Source organism: Zonotrichia albicollis, chromosome 3, assembly GCF_047830755.1.
Source record: "Zonotrichia albicollis isolate bZonAlb1 chromosome 3, bZonAlb1.hap1, whole genome shotgun sequence".
In the NCBI taxonomy this organism is placed as follows: Eukaryota; Metazoa; Chordata; class Aves; order Passeriformes; family Passerellidae; genus Zonotrichia; species Zonotrichia albicollis.
Genome location: NC_133821.1, coordinates 112,097,597 through 112,118,334, shown reverse-complemented (window position 1 = coordinate 112,118,334; position 20,738 = coordinate 112,097,597).

The following is a 20,738-nucleotide window of genomic DNA, read 5'->3' as shown; positions in this document are numbered from 1 at the left end:
TTTCCTTCTTTTACTTCATATTCCTTTATTATGCATCTATGGGTTGCATTGGCCAATTTTTCCCACCACACTGCCTCACGTGCTTGTGGTTTGGCAATTATTTGCAATGACCCCCATGTCCTCCTGTTCAATACCACTTTCCAAGAAAGGGCTCTTCATTTTGTGCAAATTTTTCTATCAGAAGATAATGTGGTATGAAGTCAAATGGTTTTGAGAAGTATAAGCATAGATTTTGAGGCAGCTCTGTGGACCAGCAGTCCTATCAAAAAAGGGCAAGAGGTTTGTGTGATGATACATGCCACACCTGAAATTATACTGACTATAGTTGACTATAATTTTGGATGTAACTTGGTTTATTGTTTGTAGAGTCCTGAATTCAGTCCTCTAATACTTTGACCAGGGTCTCATACTTCCCTGCATGACACTGCTTGCCCCCTGCCTACATCTCCAGGTTTTTCAATCTCTGAGTCCCTTGACTCACTCCTTTCATCCTCTTGGCTATGGATAATCTGAATAGGCTGATTTAAATTTTTGATCTTTAGCAGATGCTGTTTCATGCACCTTTTTCTGTACTTCAGAGGTTTCTACTCCTGGCTCTAACTTCATCTGAGCTGGATATATCCTCCTGCTCCACCCCACCTACAACACAAAAATCTCTTTGAAAATGTCTGCCTTTTTGAGATCAAATTCACACATCTGCAAGCAGCAGTGGAGCTTTAGGTGACCCACATACTTTTTCCTTAATATGACAAAGACACCTTCTTATTGCCTTTAGCCTTTTAGTCCCAAGCTAGGTGAGTGACTCCTTCAGATCTCCCCATCAGTGGGCATTATTTACAGTTTTTAGATTCACTGTCCATCCACCTTTCAGCCTGGAAATCTTTCCAGCAGTACATCTTCCCCATGTGACTGCAGAATCAAGGCTGAGGGATGCCAATAGGACAGCACAAAAAAAATCCTCAGTTTGAGGTAATGGTTCCCATTTTACAAATCAGTCATGTCACCAAGAAGCTTGAGTTTCTGGAAAACTCTCCCTTTTGAAGTTTCAGATATGTGTGATAGATGTTGGTACTTTCTTTACAAGGTCGATGAAACCAGACTGATTTCATTGGTGCAGGCACAGCTGCCAATTTTTAGGTCAGTGATGATCTCATCTTCTTCAAGCAGAATGAGAACCAGTATGCAGAGTTGTCATATGTTCTCTGATACCCGCACGGCTACTGCAGCACCAAGGTCAATATAAATTTAATCTGCTTTTGTGTCTGCAGTGAAGCCACAGCCCTTCTGCATTAAGAAATCATTCGTCATTTCTGGAAACTCAGGAAATGCTGCTGCTGGCCAAGGGAGTCTAGTCAGTGTGTACTAAGAGAAAGGGGTGTGTGATAGTGAAGTTTTACTGCACATTATAAAGAAAGATTAAGAGCATGAAAGATAAGATGCACTTTAATAAATGTTCACTAACACCAACATGTCTTTAATTCATTGCTTGAAAGTGCAGCCTATAACCTTTCAGAGAGGCTGGATAGGATCTGTAATGGTTTAAAAAGTATCAATGCTCTTAATGGACAGTGCCTTGGGTGAAGATGATGTCACTGGTGCAGATCCCCACCACATATATCAACCTGGGAGATCAGCCCAACATCAGTGTTCTTTATTATTGTGATGTTGTCCTTCATTTCTGGAAAGCAGAAAACTACTGTGGAATACACCTATTCCTCCAAGAGCCATATGCACTTCAGATTGATGGCTCTCTGCATCTTCTGTCTTGACTGGGACCAGCTGGGAGGCCCTTATGGACTTTTCTGTGGTTTCCCTGGATTTAGACAAGCAGGATCTCTCAGTTTGCCACGCCACCCCCTGTGTGTCCCCTCTTCCATTTGGTTCTTGCAGGTTCTTGGTTCAAATGTCTGATTCAGCACCTGGTGGTGACTCAATACCGCCAGATGTGACGATAGCATTCCGGTTCTCCTGCTTCTGATCATGACAAATTGCCAGCCTCTTTCTTTGTTTCTTGTGTTCCCTGGGCAACCTATCTCCATTGCCAAAGCTTGAAAGATTTGCCATAATACCAGCCAGAACAAGGAAACTTCAACACAGTGTTCATATTTCTGATCTTTTGATCATCAGCTTTTTCTTTAACACCTCTCTGTAGATGTTGTCACTCCCACTTCAAGATGACCACAGGTAAGACACGAATATGATGTGCTAGAGGTAGAAAGAGCTGGTAATGCTCTTCCCATTTATAGATCACTGATCACTGCATTTATAGAAGAGAGCTCTCAAACTGCCTATACTCTAAAACCTCTACCTATACCTAAAACCTCCTATATGAGATGTCCTGTCCAAACTTTATTATTTTTCAAGGGTTGTTGTTTCAAATAGACACTTCCACATTTTGAGTATAAGTGCTTCTATTTCTAAAAGATATACAAGAAGTCTAAGCAGCGTTTGGCAATAGTATAGAGTGAGAAACTGATACTATTAAGGTTCTATTAGAAAAAAGTTTTGTAAGGGATTAAAAGATAATTACAATGAGGATTAAGAAAAGAAATAGTATTTTTTTCTTCTTTTTAAAAATTCAATGCTTAATTTTCCAGAAAGAATAAAAAATACAGACAGAAGACATTTATACTATATACAAGCTTAGCTATGAAAAATATTCCTACCTTATTTTAATGGTATTTCAGCTTTTGTTCTGGAGGTTTCAGTTTGTTTTTTTAACTACACAGACAAGCTTTCTATTGTTGTTTAGCACATAAATGTACTTTATGTCATTATGATCCACAAACCAAAGAACTGACAAAGCTGGGTCTTTGTACAATAACTGGAAGGCTTTGTGGGCCCTGTTCTGCTCTTACAGCTTAATCAGTGCAGTAATAGGACCCAATTCTGCTCCCATTCAAGTCAACTGGATTTTCACTGTTAACTTTTATGAGAGTAAGGTCAGAAAATATATTGCATGGAATTAAATACCTGACAGGTCAGGTGTTTTCTTTTTTTTTTTTCTTAAAGGGCTAATTCTTCACACTGAATTGCTGGGAGCTATAGTGGAAATGAAGAATGAGTTGCTCCAACCTTTACTGGCAGTACCATGGTTTTGATCTGTATTACAAAGGATCGCTGAACATGAAGAGGCCTGGTGGCTTTGGAAACCAGCCTCAGAGTGGCTGTGAACATATTTTGCCCCACATCCCACCCACTCTCAGTCCATACAGCTGCCTCACAAACAGTTTACTCTTGGACTGTTTGGATGCACCTGGGAGCATCCTAGCCCACAGAGCAGGCTCAGGCAAGTACAATCCCTGCAGCTGCTGTGTAGAGCACACCTTGAGCCCAGGCAGACACTGTGCTCACAGACTCCCAGTGTGGAAAACAGTCAAGTCTGCTCTTGAGGGTGGTGTTGGCATAGTCAATATTGTCTCTAGAGATTTCTGGGCATCTCTGAGCTCGGAGTGCTCTCTGTGACCCAGTTCAGTTTCTGTTGCACCGCTGTTTGCCCATAGCATTACCCTGGTGTGGGTGGAAAGAAAAACATGTTGTCTGCCAGGTACAGCTGTTGGAAAGGGCCAGGCCCTCCCTGCTCTGAGAGGAGCATGCCTGCATACTTGTAGGAGAGGCCATAAGGAGAGGAGTAGAGCTGGGCTCTGCAGCAATTAAGGGCTAAAGCTGCAGCTAGCACAGATCAGCCCTGCTCTAGGGATGTTAGTGATGCTACCCTGCCTGTGCCAACTGAGGATCTGGCTTCTGGCATCCTTCTCGTCTGTCATAAAGGCACAAAATGCAACATAGCAGTGAGCAAAAGAATAACAAAGGTTTTTGTTAGCAGCAAAGGTTAGAGAGCTGTATCAGTTTCTTCAATCACTGACGGAGTCCCTGCTGCTGGCCTCATCACCTGCCTGTTTCAGGCAATCTCTTCTCTAGGTTGCCTTAGCCATCTGGTAAGATTACAAACAGAACAAAGCAGCAGCAAAAGAGAAGGAGTAGGGGCAGAGGGAGCTCGTTCATCCTGCCTCCCTGCCATGCCTCCTTTTCATCCTCTGAATGTGTAAATCCTGGCTGTGGCCAAGCTCCTAACAAACTGTGCGTGCGGAGGTAGCCAAGACCATTTGATTCAGCTCTATTGGAAATCTGATTTCTCGTTGGTTTTACACAAAGGTCTATTAATTAGGGCTGATAGAGCTTAGTAAAAAAATCTGCTTGGCTAGCAAGGGCACTCTCTCGTTTGCTCACGCTTTTCTTAGATCTTGCCAAGATCTCAAAAATAGAGGGAGCTTAATTACAGTCAGTGGATTAATCTCTAAGGGAAAGAAATTGTAATTAGCTCTTTGAAATGTGCCACTTTTTCTTCTGGGCTTTCAGAGTTTGTCATTGTGTCTGTCTGTCCTTCTGTAGGACTAGAAGAAAGGTAATTCTGCATAGCTTTTATGCTCATTTCTCACCCTAAGCCAGACATGCAAATGGCAGCCTGACTTCATAAACATTTCCATTGATTACAAAGAAATTGTTGTTTCCTCAGTTTTTTCTCTGAAGTCCTGCTTGCTGCTTCCCCTGGAGCAATTCCCTGAAGCTGTGGTCACTTTGGGTCCTGCAGCCCAGGCTGCAAAAGGCTTTTGGTGTCTCTTTGGACTTGTTTTCCCCTTGATGAGAGGAACAAGGAAAGCCCTGGGTTTGACTGTGCCATGTCGAGCTGCTCATGTGATGGCATGAGTTGTAACCGCCCGTCAGTGATCGATGGGAAGGCAATAAACCCAGTGCCTCGTAGTCTATCATTTATGTTCATGTTCAAGTAGGTTTGAAGGTGAACAGGGGTGTTGGGGAGAAAATCTAAAGCCAGAACAAGGCATTGCAAGAGATTTCAGTGAATTCCCATTTCTCACGCATGGGAATTAGGCACAGGTTTAAAAATCACCTTGATAAATGAGAATGTGTCCAGCAAAGACACACCAAGCACTCTGATTTATAACAGTCATTGCATGCAGTCATGTTCCTGATACACAGTGCCTTTGCTGTTGACTTTGCATATATGTAAGCTGATTTTCCAGACATGTACATTGGGGTACATCACACTTTGGCAGTCGAGACCAAGCCCTTTGTGTGTACACACTGGCAGTGTATCAAGGAGAAGAATAAAAAGAGAAAATTAAATACTGTCCTATGGGGGAGCAAGCATGGAAGGATCCTTCAAGATGTATATCCCTTAATCCTTCAGCCTAGTATTTCATCATTCCTCAACAGTGCTGTAAAGCTATCCCTTCATTAAAACTCTCAGTCCTAGGGAAGGTGACCCAAACTCCCCTTCCATCCATTTGAATCTTGCTCTGACAGCCGGTGACTAGTTAATTATTAATATGAAATATTTGATGGTACATACATCAGCTGAACCCAGTTTAATGTATGCTCAGGGCGACTCTATGAAGCTGAAATCAGCCATTCTGATGCTTTGGATTTTTCTACTGAAGTTTTGCCTTTTGCTTCCTCTTTTACTTCCCTGTCTTTCTTTCTTGTGCCTTTGTGCCTTCATGCTGAGTGTCTTCTTTCATCTCAGCAACGAACTTACAGGTCTGCATTTCAATTCTACTCCTTTATGCACTGATCAGGCTTAATGGAAAAAATAGGAAACAGGACACAAGCCCTGGCTTCATCCAATCCCCAGAAACCCTATTTCTTTCTTACATCTGAGATGGTCAGCCAGTCCAGCAATCCACACTTTGAAGCACTGCTCATTTCTGCGTACCCCTGGAGTCTGAGCTGTGCTAGTAGCCTCAACTGCTAAGCGAAGTCACATCACCCAGAGTTAAACATGTGCTACGTGTGATAAATACAAGCTTTAGAAGACTTATCTTCTGTCTTAGGGCATGCTTTTAGGATGCAAATCTCCTCTTTAGAATGATTTGCCCACTATGAGATTATGATTTGCTACCTGAATTCTTTGCCCACACACAAACCACATTGCCGAGGTCATAACTACCTGCCCACCCTGGGTGTGGCCACTGTTACAGAATCTGCTGCTTTACTATTTAAAACAGAGGGATAGAATCTGTTTCACTGCCATGCAAGCTCTTCAGCACTGATTTTTCTAAATAGTTTTCCTTTATTGGGTCAGGTCACATTTGGCCACACCACTTTTGTCCTTTTGTTTGGGCAGCATCTTCTTTGCAGATCACGAGAATCCACTCTAGTTAATGTTCTCCACCCTTTCCCACCCACCCCCACTTGCAGCAAATATTTTTATCCACCTCCTTGCATTTTGCCCTTTTGAGAGTCATGAGCCATGATAATACACAAAGGCTGGGCCAACACAGTCCGGAATCCAGGCTTACCCTGGAGAAAATCCCTCTCCTGACTGGCAGGAGCAAACTCCAAAGCACTCCTATATTATTTCCCTCTTAACATGAGAGTCAGCTCCGTTCAAGCCTCTCTGAAAACGTGGCCATCAGACCATTCAGGAAAATAGAAATCAGCACAGCTATGTCCAAATAGTGCTAATATCAAGTATAGCAAAGGCACTGGATCCTGGCAAAGCCTGATTGTCTGTTCATTCTTACTTACTGTACCTCCAGTCCTCATATTATGATCCCCAGAATACACACAGTAGTTATATGCCTATTATATTACATCCATCCCTCTCTAGGGAAAATGTGAGCACGTATTTAACCAATATTCTATTGCCTGCTGTAATTCCAGTTCACGTGAGGGACTTAGCAAGCAGCACACAGCAGAAGCAACAAGCCCTGTTCCTTGTTCCTCCCCTGCTCACCCAGCAACCGCACTAAATTATGCACATTGTTTTTCCTGAGGAATCTGTTTAAGCAGCACCATAAACCAGCGGTGTTTGCATCGCCGAGACAACCTTTGTTCTACTCAGCACAAAGTAGTGCTCAGTATCTGCGTGCAAAAGCAGAAGGGGAGGTGATTTGGAAAGTATTTTGGGAGAGTTTAGAAAGCAGGATTGAGATTTTATTATTATTATTATTGGAAATGTGAACATTTTCTATCACATTAACTGACTTTACAGCAATTTATTTTGCTGCTATCATAAAGGGAGGTAATGAACCATGAAGTTTCTTTGGGAAATTGTCAGCATCTGCCTGCAAATAATTTTCAAACACGTGAGCCATGCAGGAAGAGCACAGTGATTCACAGAAAATTGCTTGTCCTCATCCTAAAGGAAAACCAGTCAGTCTCATTGGTGTTGGACACATTCAGGAGAAGGATCTAGTTTAAAGACATGTCAGTGGTATGTAACAATGGAAAATTTAGATGCATGTTAGTCATCTCACAGATAAGATTATCTCCTTTGAAAGCATATGTTTCCGCAGCTGGATAATCATAGTGAAAGGATAATCAATAAAATGAGAAGAAATTCAACAACCTGCTTTTTATTCTCTTAGGGATCTCACTTTCAAAAACAATTACCTCTCTGTTATCTGTGACACCTCCTTTGTTCCTCACAGTAGGTGCCTAACACTAAATCAAAACCGAAACCCATATCTAATCAAAGATAATAGGAAATTTAAAAGATTTCCTTATCAGTTCCAAACACATATGACATCAGGTAGTAGTTATCTCGGATTAGGAAGCTTTCTGGGCGTGAATTGCAGATAGAATTTACCTCATATCTCTCCAGCTTTGGTGACAAACATGGCACTGAAGAATAAAGCAACATTCTCAGGTTGTGATACGCTGGAAATCTATGGGAAATGGATTCTCCATGCCTATAGCCTTGTGTGGTCATTTATGGTGCAAGGGGAATATAAAATGCAACCAGTTATATGTGAAGCACTTTATTCACACCATTAGTGGGTGTAATTGACTGTGTAAGGTACCTGGCAGTGAAAAGTCAAGCTCATGTATGTTTTAATCTTTAAAAGATTCCCAGTGATAGAAAAGTTGTACATTTTCTCTATTCAAGCTTTCATTTTATACAGTTAGGACATCTATCATTCCCTCTCTTGGGTCTTTTCTTCCTTGATGTGATAAGAAAAAATGGGGTTTCATTTTTTTTTTCCTTTACCGATATATTATCCTTAAAAATATCTCAGACTTTGTTATGACTTCACAAAAAAACTGGTCATTGATATTTCTCTGACTAGGAAAAAGCCAGTGTTTGTCTTTATAGCAGGTTCACTGGCTGGAGAAATGTCTCACTAAACTCATCACAAGCAGAGTTAGAATTCATTGATTTACTCATTTTCCCCTGTGCTCATCACTTTAACAGCTGAGCATTTCATAACTTTTGAATGATTTGTCTCTGAAATAGATTGGTGAGGTAAAGAAATTTTATTTACTTTCATTTTAGTGGTGAAGAACTGAGGCAATGAGAGACTAAGTGACTTGTCACAGGTCACAAAGGAATCCAATAATGTATCCAGGAACAGAGACCAGACCTCTTTAATATCAGTCCAGTGCCTTAGTCACAAGAACATCTTTCTTCTCCTTTCTCCCTTAATAACCTCTAACTCATTTCTTCCAGGGATTCTTGCAGCAGTCTGTGTCTCTGTTCACAGCTTGCTCGCTTTCACCATAATCCCATCAAACCCTCCATCCTTATGGTGCTTTCAAAAACATTTTATATTTATTTCTGATATCAGTACAAACAAACGATCACTTTATTCTCAAAGTAGCATTATAGCAAAGTCAGTATGAAACAGATGGAATAAATAAAATGAGGTGATGAAATGCCATCCTAACAATAGTGAGAAGACAATATATTGCTAACAACACACAGTCTGCTGCTTTTCCACTGTGTGTGTAAAAGAGCTTTGTTAACAGAAACCACAGCTAGTTATCAATCAGTATTATGGCTAGTGTTTGCTTTTACTTGGTTTTCAGCTGGGAGAAAGACATGTAGCAATTCTTCCCAGAGTACATGTCAGCAGCCTAAAGATGCCAGAAATACCTGGTTTCAGTTATGCACTGTAACAAAATTTCCTTGGCTGGAAAGAAGACGAGGAGACCTTGCAGCACTTAGAGGAGAAACGCAGCATTTTGGATACATCTTTCCAGGGGCCTATGCCCTTTTCTAGTCTCACTGCAAAAAAGCTTAATAGTTGATGAGGAATAGATGGTGTTCATCAAGGTCTCTGGAGTCAGCAACAGTCCCAGTTACAGTCATGTATCTCCTGGTGAAGGCAGTGGGACAGGGTACCCAGTGGGCTGCAAAGCCATTTCTCCAGTGCATGGATGATACAAATCATTCCTGTTTCAGAAGTGACCTAGCAACTGATTTATGCTGGTATCAGTGAGTAAGCATGCAAAAAGCCATGAAAAATTTGAAGTGAGAATTTATCTAATTGAAGGTGGAATTTCTCCCTGTGTATCTTTCAACATGACTATAGGTCAGGGAAAGGATCTATTTTGTATCTGAACTGGGATTCTTCAGGATGCCCACATCCTAACTCCCCAAAATCCTTACTGTGTTTGCATTCAATCTGAATTTAGGCTGCTGCAGTTTACAAATTCTGCAAGTCCTTCTAGTAGCAATCTTGGGCTCTTTCTAAGAAACACTGTAAATCTTCTAATCCAGCCAGCTCTGCCTGTGCACATGGCTGTGGAGGCTGCTGGCAGGGGGGAGTCTGTCACACCAGGCACCAAGACAATGGTCATTCTCCTCACCACCATTAGTGCAGCCCTGAACAGGCTCAGAAACCCACCTGAGTATTCCCTCCCTTTACCTAGTCTTCATCTCACCACAATTTTCAGGGTGAATAACAGGGCTTTCCAGCAACTTAAGCCTCAATTAGCATCCAAAATTGTCTTGAAGGAAGGCCTAGACTCAGCTGGAATACATAGAATTAAATGGTTCCCACTTACTTTGTTTAGCACACATTCAAAGTTCCACTAAGTTTCAAATCAGCTGCAGGTAAATGTTATAGCTCCCACCTACAACTTGTGTCTCAGGGGGAAATATTTCAGTGCTTGCCCCTGAGAAAAATAGTAGTTTCATTTGACTCTCAGTCCCACTCATGTATTTCCAGTGGAACAAGGAGTAGAAATCTCCCAGATTTACAGAAATGGTGTACAGGTCTCTCCTCGGGTGACTTTATGATGCTGAATTGTATCCCCATTCGGAGTTTTCCTCCCAGATTTGCCCTAAACTAGGACAAGGTCAACTCTATCAACTACTTTCATCCAGACCTGGCAGGAGGAGTCAGCACAATGAGTGGGACCTAAGAACAAAATGCTGGAACCACTGAAACTTCAGTATGTGCTAGAGGCAACCTGTTTTCGCCAGCCTTTTTCAAGGTCTGACTACAGAAAACTGGCCCAGAATTAGCAGTGGCAGCCCCACTGAGGATGCACGTCCCCACAGCTCTGCAAACACAGCCACGTTCCATGGCAGGGGAGGGTGTTTTGCACAGCACTGCTGAAGGAACAGCCCCTGGTATGGCACTACTTGTGGATGCTATGGCAAAATTCAGCAGTGAAAACATTGGCCATTCACTTCAAAAAACACATTTCTGGAGAACATAAATTATGTTTATCTTGTTTGTTAATCAGAGTTCAGAAAGGTGGATGGGTTTTCCAGCTACTCTGGTAACATCTGTAGCAGTCAGTTTTCAGCAAGTGCCATAGGTTTTTAGCAGAAAAGTCCAGAAACTTTTAAAAACCCCAAACCTCCATATAATTAGAAACACTTGTATTGGGAGTGATGGCTTTCTCTTGTTATGCTGTAAGATAGAGAAACTTGTCTTTACATGAATTTCCAGTAACCTCTGTTTTTCTTACTCTTTTATACATGCTGTCCTCATAATATTTTTATAGGATGCGACAAAGAAACTATTTCAATAAAGCTTTTCTTTCTTCATGTACTGAGGAACTATAACTTTTCATTTAGCCTTTTAAGATATGACACATCTTTTGACACTTTCTGACTCCTGGTACAAGGCAAAGGCAACTTCTGAGCTTGTGTTTTGGTTTTCTTTCTCTTTTTGATCTGTTTAGCTGAGCTCTCGTCAGTTGAGAAAGAATTTTTAACCCATACAATTCTGGATGTTGAAAAAAACCTTGCTTTTCATTAACACCATGACTGCTGCACTTAAGAGCTGCAGCAGAGCTCTCTGTTCCACCACATGGGACTAGACCCTTTTAGCAGAGCTCTCTTTTCCACCACATAGGACTAGACTCTTTTATCCTTTAGTGCTTCTTTGATTTGTCTATGATGTCCCACGTATTAAAGTTTTACATTCATAAGCTCCCTTTAATAATTTTCTTATTTCTTACTCTTTATGAACATGGCTATTGGCCTTGACCAATAACATAATCCAATCTGTCCTACTGATATCCCTAATTCCACAGATAAGCTTATGGGTCTTTTGCTTCCTTGGTCTTTACTCACTTTCCCATCTACTTCTGAGCAAAATCCACAAATACTCAAGTTGCCATTAATTTTCTTTTACATTTTATATTCTCCACTAATATTTACATTGGCTATTTGAGATCTTTAAGACTGAGATACTGAAACTAAGTTGTCATACTTTTGCATGTGAATATGCTCCTACAAAGGTGAATAAAGAATAGGCTAATTTGCACATTCAGATAAGAAAAAAAAATCAAATATACTTGTGTGAATAGACAAAAACACATGTAACACTTTTTGCAAATGAATCTAGGTTTGATAAGTTCATTTTCCCTTCAGGTTAACATCAAGACAACATTTTGCCCAGTCACACCCATATTCATCTGCAGAATTTAGCCCTAAGCCAGTTCAGATATAATTATTGTCATTTCCTCCTACTTCCCTCTAAAGTACTGTAGGCATAGTTTGCTTTGAAAAGAGCTGAACAACTTTTTCCCATGAAATACATAAAATAATCCTCTACTTAGAGCACTTGCTTCTTTTCACTCTCTACTTTACACAGCACATGTGGTTCTCATGACAAGAGAAAGGAACAGATTATTTTCCTCTCCTTTTTAATTAATCTGTTTTGTACCAAAGCTGTAAAAAGAAAGCAAAGATTACTTGGTCAAAAGTTTTTCTGTCATGACCTTCTCAGTGATGAATAGAAATGGAAATTACTTAGAATTAAAGGCTGGCTAAGGTAGTGAATTACCTGTGCACCTTTACAGGTTTGCCTCACTGCCAGTTTACATCAGACGTACAAATTAAGTTTGCAGTCCTGTCCAGGGCCTCGTTTGTACAAATCACACGCTCCAAAAGGGCAGTGGTGTAAATGACCCCCACAGGCAGCCAAGGGAGGTAGAGGTGGGTGCAGGTGCTGAGTTTCAGCCCTGATCCTTGGGTTGTCTCAGTGTTTCCTACCAGCTTCTCATTCAGCTCCACTCTCACCACCTCCCTCACCTCCTGGCCCACCTTGCTTCCAAAAATGCCCACTCCCCTTCTCAAAAAAAGACAGTTTTAATTGATGAGATGGACCCAGAGCCTAAAAGAAATCACCTGCAATGGTTAAAATGAGGGAATTATAAGCAGCTGACAGGAGGAAAGTATCTGCCAACCTTAAGTTAAAGTTGCTCTTCTGACTAATATCTTTGTTAATGATTACTATATTTAAAAAATCAAATGCCTCACTGAAATATTACATTGTACTTCTTTATCACACTGAACTGAGGCAAACAAATCTTTATAAAAAAATTCAGAGCCTTGAAGGCTCTTTCAAGGCAGGAGCTGCTGTAGTAGAATGTGGTGCTGTGAACTTCAGAGACATTGCCTCCAGGACAGCACTGAGGGAGCTTTCACACAGACATGTTAGAAATTCTGACCAAACCAGCTCAGCACAAGTAAACTGTAAATAGACAGTAATTCAGAGGGAGGAGAGGGAGTGAAAAGCCAAAGATAATAAGATAAACAATATATAATTATTCAAATAGACTAAACATAAATAAAGCTGCATGTGTGCCTCTGTAAGCCCTCCGGGTCATTACGGAACTAAGGACACAATTAACAAGGATTAAGATATTTTCAAGAAGCTGAATTTATTATTTACATTTGTTCTCACTGTAGTGGGGGATTTTGAAATTTATTGAAATGCTGATTGTGCTGTTATGAAGATAAACATTTCTGAAGAGGAGGCAAAGGAGCAAGTTAAGAAAACCTAAGCTGATGAAGTTAAAAGAATTCAGGAGTGTTCAGAAGCTAAACTTCAGAACAGAAAGACTGGCAAGAGCATGCAGTGTGGAAAAACAAGGATGTTTTCCAAGACTAAAGAATTTCTCTCTTCCAAAATATGAGACAGAAAGGAAGGTAGGCAGGGTCAACTCCAGCACTGAGGATGCTCACTATGTGCAACCACAGACATTGTTAATTTGGGGTGCGGGATCAGGCCAGCTGAGCTGCAGCTCTCTCCCTCAAACCCACAAAAGAGTCCCATTGATTTAAGGAAGCAGAAAGTGTCAGCAGGTTTTCAAATTCCTTTGACAGAGCTCCACACAGCAGGGCACTGGGTCAAATGACAAACTGTGGATTAGTACACTGTGTTATAAATGGATTAAGCAATAGGAAACAAATAATCTGGGTACAGTCCTGCGTGACAATAGTAAATGCTAAGTCCCTAGTGTCTTAAAGATTACCCCTCACACCTCCCCTCTTCCACTATGTTTATTTGCTCACTGTGAGGTTTTATGAAGAGATTGCCTGAAGAAAAAGGTGAACATTTTCTTTCAGCTGGATTCTCCTTGCCTCCATCACCATGGGATGACACTGCCAGGCTGAATAGGTATGCCAAGGTTCATGCTACCACATGATACATTCCAATTTCTTACTACTGGGACAATGCACACCTTCTTGGCTGTGATTTTTCTTCTGCTGTGTCATCCTGCCACTTCAGAACCTGGTCTGGAAAGTGAAGCAGGAGAAACACAGAATACCATGGATCTGGAGCTGTTCCTCAAATGATTTTTCAAAATGATTTAGAGAGGAATGACAAAGTGTCACTGAAGTTTATGCACGCTGCTAAGACTGAAGAGCAGCATAAATTATGGAAGATGGCGAGTGATTTCAGTAGATCACACATACATACCCCAGGCAGGTAAAATGTAGTCTGAGGAATACAAAATGCTAGGTGAAATAACAGTTCCTTGACATGAAATGGCATTCTTTTCACATCATGGTTTCAGAAAAACTCAGCATAGGTTGCAGAAGGCATTCCTCTCACCTCTCCCAGGATGCATGTAATGACACTTAAGCAAATAGAATAGCATGAACCATGCTAGGTAAACAGACCAACACACTGCAGGCAGTTTCAGACCTCTGTATTTGGCAGGCTGTTTCTTCTGTGTGTAGATCTTTGCTGAACAAGAGCTCTGATTTGGGATTTGTTCTGTTGTTTGCCGTAGCTGAAGCAGCAGTTGAAGAGATCCTGGGAAGGCTGGTAGAAGCAGAAGCATGGCTGCCTTTAGGTACAGAGAAAACATGAAGGGAAAAGGACATCAGGCAGGAAAACACAAATATGCCCACCCTCCCTGCTCATGCAGGCAGCTTGCTCCCAGCCCTCTCTGCACTCCCAACATGCCCTGTGTCTCTGCCTCACACAGAAGGGCACACAAGGTTCAAGAATTCCCCATTCTAAGCCTGCAGTAAGCCAACAGACTCATCACATTTTCTTCACTGTCTGAGCCCACTACCTGACCCCCATGTCCCCTCCCCTCCTCCCTTCCCCACTGCACCAACATGCCTTTCTTCTTGGACCCACAGTACTGTCCCTCACTAAAACACAAAGGTGATGAAAGCTCACAGGGGAGCACCAAGCAGGCAGATCAGCCTCTTGTGGGGTGCCAGGCTGAGCCAGGGGTGCCTCTTTGCTGGACTCTCCAGGCAGAGGATCCACATCAAGATGGAGTGCTCTGCCCTATCCCCAGACTCCCATTCCCACTCCTCCCTTTGCACATGTCCTGCTCTTATCTGCTCTGGTCAGCTGGTTCAGGAAATTGTGCTGGCAGAAAACTAATTCTGCAAAGAACTGTGCAGCCACTTGATGTCCCAAACCAGCGTGCTGCAACACCAGTGCCTGCCTTAGGGGCAAGTAGCAGGGAAGGGATGAGAAAACATGGCCAGAGGCAAGGATGTCATGGCAGCAGTGCTGTGAGAGCTGTTTGGAGCTGTCTCAGAAGTTGGAGTCAGTCTGCTGGCCACCTAAAAACTGAAGTTTGTCTTCCTTCACCTGTGCAGCAATGACAGCCTCAGGCAGTGAAGGCAAAACTTTGAGATGAAAACCTTCAGAGTTGGGCACCTCCTTGTTTAGAAGCCACCTCTCTGTTCAGGGGCTCAGGCTCACACCCCTAGGCTTGAGCACTTAGGCCCCACGGGGAGTAGTTAAGCCTTTTTTGATCTCCTTTACCTTCTGATATTGCTGTTAAGATCCATATGCTGCATTTGAATAGCCATTTTGCCATGTACATAGTAGAAAACTACATGCAATGGAGAGAGTGCAGAGAGGATTATCACTCTGCTGTAATGGAGTCAGGATCATTCTGCAATGATCCTCAAGGTCATGCAAGGTCATCAAAAGATGATTTGAAAGCGTTGCTTGCATTCTTGCAAGGAGAGAAGAAAATGTGGACTAAGCTGGTAAGAAGAGAGTCTCACAGGCATTGTAGACTCTGTTTTCACAGAGCAGTCCAAGTGGAACTCCTGCTTGCTATTTCATGAGGAAATACTGAAAGGACAGAAAGAAGCTGACACCACTACTGCCCTCTGTGAATCTTCCCTATGCCCTGTTCCTCTCCCTGCCACTGCTCTCTCCTTTGCAACACCGGGAGGGAGGCAGCGAGGCCAGGCAGTATCCTCTGACTGCTGGCAGACCTCTCACACAGAGATGTGAGACACACAGAGGAACCTGTCCAAACCTCCTGGAAGGATAGAAAGGGGGAGCCACTGCCCAGTGCCAGCAAAAGAAATCTCTCCAAAGCAATCATTTCACAAGTGGGGGCTGGGACTGCTTCAGTTAGGCAGGGCTCAGGGGGAAGGGAGTGGTAGCTTGGGTATTTTTCATCTAGACAATTAGGTATGATCCTCGGGGCAGTGGATGTTAGGCCAAGGCTGGAAAACTTTCCCTAAACTAGCAAAGCACAAAGCTTTCATGCAGAGTGTGCTCAGCCCCGAGAACTTCCTGGTAACTCTCGGGTTATTGAGGCAGATTGTTGATTAGAATCCAAGAGAGGATTAGAAACTCTTTTAAGCATAAATAGTATTTGCAACTGTGTGAGTTAAGCAAACGGATACAAGGGAAATCAAACCTCACGCTTCAGGGCATAAACTGCTCTCTTGTGAGTCAGGACCAACCTTTTTTTTCCTCTACACATCGCATCTCATAATTAGCTAGGTGCTTGCTGTGGTTTTGATTTGCTCTGCAGCATCAGTTACTGGCCGCTGCCAGAGGCGGGATGCTGGACTAGATAGACCCGTGATGTGCTTCTGTAGGGCAACCCTTTTGTTCCCATATTGGCAAAGCTTTGTGGGAAAGCTTTAGTGATTCATGTCTTCAGCAGCTCCTGGTCTTGCTGAACATTGTCCTCTCATTTCCATAGGCACTAAAGTCACTCTGAATTGCCACCAAAATAAAAAGGCAAAGTTGCAGGAAGGGTTATTTATCTACATGGTGCAGACAGCATTTATTTAGTAAATACAAAGATGCTTTTAGGACCTGTATGGGCAATTTTTTGCTTGCAAGAAATTAATTATTTTCTGTATTCCATTTCAGCTGCAAAGCCAAACAACTTCCAGAAGGTTTTGTATGTTAAAAAATACATATTTCTCTGTGTATGCACATACATTTATGCACATAGATATATATAAATATAAGTTGGTCCAATAAAAGGGTTTGAATTACTAGCATTTCCTTACAAATTAAAGGCAGGCAAGGACCAGTAATGCAGGTGACAGAGCATGCACTAACAAAGTCTGCCTCTCCATGCTGCCTCTTTGATGTACCTCATCTTTGCCCCGAAGGAATTTCATTATCCTATGGTGAGCTGGTAATGAAATCTGTACTCAGAATCAAGCCTTCATAGACAACAATATCTTGACTCTTTGTTCTGTACAGACTAGCTGTGTGTGGCAGGAATATGTTTCTATTTGTGTGTGATCTGAGTGTACTTTGAATACTGATCTCCAGATAAAAAGGATAGAGATCTAATTTGACAAAATACTAAATTACTCTATCTTGCCTTATCTAACAAAATTCTGATGCTTATTATTGTGATGAATATTTGGGGCGATACTTGTGGTGTTCAGCATGTGTGACAAAAATCTCTCTGCTGAGAACTGACTGGAGTGTCAAAGACCCTGATTTACAAAGAGTGCAGAGGGCTCTTCAGTACTATTTTTAGAACAATGCCGCAAAAGATTTACACGCAGGGAAGAAACCTTCCTCTACAGTCACTTAGGAGGAAAGTAGCATTTCACTGCATAATAATGAGGAATTAATTGTTCTTTGTCATCACTTTTTATGCAAATTGCCAAAGAGCACTTGCCCAATGTGCATTTTACCTTTTAACAAAGAAAGTAGTCATGACAAAATAGACTAAATTTTATAAGCTAAAGACAAAAGTAGGCTGCACCATTCACAAATTGAAGCTAGCAAGTCTATTCCTTTGAGAAACTCTATCAACTTCCTATGAAAGTCCATTAAAAAATAAAAGGAACAAGGAAAAGATTTCTTGGCCTACACATCTAGTTAAATTAAATTAAGTTCAATTATTAGACAAGTGAAATTTCTTCACATGGAATTTGCTCATCACTCTTTACAGACTTTATTTTCTTCTTTTCACTTGGCATAATCACCAAATATCACCAATATTTTGTTTCCTTACTGCTTACAAGATTTTACTGTGTTATTACTGGATTTCAAAAGCCGTGGGTTGCCAGTTTTAAAAATTATTTTCTGACTTACATTAAAAAAAAAAAACCACAAACAAAAAACCAAACAAAAATAAAAACATTATCAGCCTTGTGTTTCATTTATGTTTTCACAACATCTAGACTAAACTGACTATTCTTCAGAGAAAACCAGAACAGAAACAGCTATGGAATAACATTTCCTTTCACTGCAAGAAAGAGAAATACATAATAAATCATTTTCTTCTACATGAAGCTTTAATTTTTTAGTCATTCTGCAACTGACACTGAAAATTTAATGTAAAAATTAACTAGACGGCAGACTGGGCCAAAATGTAGACATCCTAATGGATTGCCTTGTGTCAAAGAATTTTGTCCAGAAACATCTCAACATATTTTCTTTTTCCTGAGAAACATAGGAAAGATATCAGTGTGCCAGGACTTTCTGTCTTGCATGTGCAATGAATTAATTCAGTGAACCAGCGGGTCTTTTCAATCTCTAGTTTCTACCAACTTCAAACATAATAGCGAGTTCCAACAGAGTCCCTTTTCTATTCATAAGCTATTCACTGCAAACCTTTGTAGTTCACAACTTCAAGTTAACATAGCAAAGAGCAGTTTTAAATCACTCCTCTAATCAGAGGTCACAATTATTTGCTGCAGCTCCCAAATAAACCCCACAAAAATACCACACGCTGCAAGCCAATGCACTCTGTTTTCACCTCTAAGAGAGAAAAATAACAGAGGCTTGACTTCTGCCTTATGTGTTAACTCTTCAGTAACACTATCTATTAATCAAAAAATAGTTGAAGGCGGCTTATAAATCCTTCTGCATGGAAAGAGCCATCTTCATCCTTACAGAAATACATTTTCTGCCCTGGTCCTTGCTTAAGGTGTCTTTTGCTTAAAGCAAAAGAAGTGGATGTGAGAAGTAAATTAATCAAACAGATAATTAAATATATCAGTGGAAAGCCAGTTTCACTGGGGTCCCAAGTCTTTGCCATTAGAACTAAAAGCAAAATGAATTACACCTGCAAAGCCAAAGCCTTCAGTGTAGCACTGAAGCACTCCAAGCCCCCACACCCTCTCAGCACTGCAGCATGTCAGGCATTTAGCCTTTAATAACAAGTCCAAAACACTGCAACAGCTTCTCTAAGGCCATCAGAGCCACCATGCCAGCAGGGCCAGTGTGTGCCCGCTGAGTGCCAGTACATCTGCACCCTCTGTGTTCCCCCCAAGCACTCCCACTAGTCCTTCTCCAGTCTCTGCTCAGCCAGAAGCCATCCTCAACCAGCACAAGCCTGCTTATGCTCCAGCCATGTTTCAGCTTCATGAAGCACATGTTATTATTAAACTACACAACAATCAGACTTGCCTTTTAAATTTTACCTTCCCAAGTGTTGCTGTGCATCAGTTCCCACCCCTCCTTCTGAAGGCACACTGGGCACCTTGGACATCCCCCACAACACAGTGGTGCGTACTGCTGCTGGGCTCTGACAGAGCTGGTGGCTTTGCACTCTGCTTTGTCCTCCCCTCCATCTCCACTGCCCAACCCCAGTGCTTCAGGCTTCTCTCCCAGCCACACCAGCACTGCATTGTCTCCATGGCTCCATCTGCTCCATCCTGCATGACTCATCACCTGAAATACCTCTCCAGGTAAGGCTTAGGCAGCAGAGTGCTCAATATTCCTCCTCCTGCAGAGGCAAAGGGAGCAAGCACACAGCCACCATGACACCACCCCAGACAGCACTGAGAGACAGTGCCAGAGGCACAAGAGGCAGCCAGGCATCCAGTCAGACATCCCACCAGAACTGCCAGTTATGAAGAAACTCCTTCTGACTTCCACAAAACAACAGCCAGATGTCCTCTGCTGTGGCTGCCCAGTGCATCCAGGAAAGAGAAAAAGCCTCTATTACAGTATGCACTGAAAGCAGAATCATGGGTGCTAGAAGGTCACAACTGTTACCAACTCAGTACCTCTGTGAGTAATATTTACATCTAGGCTTTTACTCTTAATATGTGGATTTAAGTCTGTTCAGCCATTGGCACATGTGTGTAAACTCTCATTTGTTGAAGACTATGTGGAGTAAAAGGGTCCTTAGAAAAAGCAAATTCTCTCCACAGAATAGTCATATTCTTCCTCCCTATCTGCTCCTTCCCAATATAATGGCTTTGAATTAAATCTTGCCAAATAACTGGTGTCCTTGGCATGTCAGAACTGCAACCTAGATTGCTCAGAAATATCTCTGAGCTCTTGAATGGAAAAAAGTCTCCAGCCTGACATTTAATATCGAGAATGCAAACACCACCCTGTCATATCTAGATTAACCTCTGTGTGCCCTCTTTGTTCTCCAGTCCCAGATGTTTTCCCTCCCTCAGCACTGTTCAAGAGAAAAAAGCATTTTTCTAATCCTCTTGTGCATCCCTTGATTTGCAGAAGGACAGCCTGGACAAAGCAGATGTTTTGTCTCATCTCACAGTTTGCTGCAGATATTTTCACTTTTCTGGACAACTGGGTTAGGAATGAGGCCTACAGCCATTAGCTATGCCATAACTGGTATGGTGAAGGGATTTCCATGAGACAGTGGTGAAGGAATTACAATGGACATGATGGTCTGCTGATGGGGCAGTAAGTTATCAGGAGGATGGATGACCCTTACCAATTGGCCAGGTGAGAGAGGGAGTGGTGGCAAGGTGCCATGGTTCTGTGCTGGCCTCGCACAAGACCCAGAGTCTTTGTACTCTCTCTGGAATTTTCCATTTACACATTAAGAGGTTACCCCCTTCCCCACTTATGACAGCACTAATAGAATATTTGACTGCCTCCACTTCTCCCCCAAAGTGGAACCAGCATTGTAAATCTCTCACATTACAGACAAGTCAATGGACTTGCTCCTCTCTCTTCCCCAAAGCCAGTGACACATTTTTGGTAAGATTTGCATTTTGG